The sequence below is a fragment of the Mandrillus leucophaeus genome, unplaced genomic scaffold (genome assembly GCF_000951045.1).
Source record: "Mandrillus leucophaeus isolate KB7577 unplaced genomic scaffold, Mleu.le_1.0 Scaffold566, whole genome shotgun sequence".
In the NCBI taxonomy this organism is placed as follows: domain Eukaryota; kingdom Metazoa; phylum Chordata; class Mammalia; order Primates; family Cercopithecidae; genus Mandrillus; species Mandrillus leucophaeus.
The window spans coordinates 1,759,498-1,761,620 of record NW_012106097.1 but is presented as its reverse complement, the minus strand read 5'-3'; positions in this window follow the sequence as shown (position 1 = coordinate 1,761,620).

Genomic DNA, 2,123 nt, shown 5'->3' with positions numbered 1-2,123 from the left:
TCACCGTGTTAGCCAGGATGGTCTCGATCTCCTGACCTTGTGATCCGCCCGTCTCGGCCTCCCAAAGTGCTGGGATTACAGGCTTGAGCCACCGCCCCCGGCCTACATCTCTATTTTCTAAAGAGATTTTTGAAGAATGGATCTTGTTTTACCTAAATTTTTTTCAGCATTTATTCAGAAAATCATGTTTTTTCAATTTTTTTGTTTATTTGAAACAGATCTTGCTCTGTCACCCAGGGTGGAGTGCAGGCGCAGTCACAGCTCACTGTAGCCTCCACCCCCTGGGCTCCAGTGATCATCCCACCTCAACCTCCTGAGTAGCTGAGACTACTGGTGCGCTCCACCACACCTGGCTAATTGTGTTTTTTTTGTAGAGACGGGGTTTCGCTATGTTGCCCAAGTTGATCTCAAATCCTGGGCTCAAGTCATCCATCCGTTTTGGATGACAGGTGTGAGCCACCATGCCCGGCCTTATTTTTTCCCTTTATACCTATTAATATAGTAAATGCTATGAAAAGATTTCCCAATATATTAATATATGTCCTATGATAGTGAGCTATATTAATAGATTTTCTAATATTGAACCATTCTTACATTTCTGATAGACACTGATGTATTACTTTCTTCATGTGGTGTTTGAGTCTAAAAACTAGTATTAGGATTTTTGCTTCAATATATTTTTTGTTATTTTTAACAGGTTTAGGATCAAAGTTATACTTGCTTCGTAAAAAGAATTTAGATTATTTTCCCTATTCTGAAACATTGTACATAACGTTAGCACCATATGGTCTCTAAAAGTTTGGTAAAATTCTCCTGTGAAACCATTTGGACCCCGTTTTGTTTGGTTGGTTTCTTTGTGGGAACAGCAACCCCAGCTTGGTTTCTTTGTGGGACAGTTTCTTGACAACTTTCTGTAGTTCTATTAAAATTACAGTTTAAGCTTTCTGTCTTTACTGAGGTCAATTTTAATAACCATATTTTCCTAAGAAACTGTATCATCTAGGTTTTCAAATTTATGTGCATAGATTTGCAGAGTTTTGTTTTATTTTTATTTCCTCTACATTATCAGTGATTCCTTCTTGTCATTTCCCATTTTTGCATTTGTGCTTTCTTCATGTTTATTAAATAATAGCTAATGATCAATCTATTTTAATTTTTCCAATAACTAGAATTTTAATCTATTTGCTATTTTTCTTATTCATCTCATTAATTTCTGCTTTTGTTATTGTTACTTCCTCCTGTGTGCTTCCTTTTGGTTTATTTTTCTAGCTGTTTGATTTACTATTTATTTATGTTCATTCTGTCATTTTTATTTTTATAGATGGTAGGGCAATGAATTGTCCTCTGATAATACTTTTACATAGATTCTGATATATAGTATTTTCATTATCTTTCAGGAATTCCTTAATTTTTGTATTTCCCTTTTCATTGTACACTACATAATAGGTTTTAAATTTCTAGTTAGAAAGACCTTTTTATTTTCTAGTTTGTTTTTAATTTCACTTGGGACTGGTAACACAGTGTTTTTAATATTTCTGCTTTATAGAAGCTACTGCTGTTTTCTTTATGCTCTAAATGCCCTTTTTTTGTGTCAAAGTTCTATTTGCCTTGGAAAGAAAATCTCTAACATCAGGATGGTAATATTTGATATATGTGCAACAGATTTACCTCTTTGATTGTATAGCAATTAAAATGAGCTACAGTGACAGCCACATTAAGTGAAACTCACATAATTATGAAGGAAAAATGCAGACACACCATGAATGTTAGTCGATGAACTTCTCCATTAGAATCTGTTGGGGATCTGCTGGGCCTTTTTGGCTTTCTTGGGCACTAGACTACAAGTCATTGTGGTCCTGGGAAGTGTCCCTGGGTGTAGCCAAAAATTATTTTAACTGGATTCAGAAAAAAAAAAAAAACCCTCTCAAATTGGACAATGGATTGATATAACCTTGTAGGTAGGTCCTTTTGAACCAATACACACCCAGTGGTTGTAACTGATATGACTACAAGTATTGTGGGAAACAGATATTGTAAGTTCCCAGTGGAGTGAATAATTTAGACAGGTAGTATGGTTTCCAAATATGCGGTTCCATAGAAGGGCATTCTATTTGGATAGAATG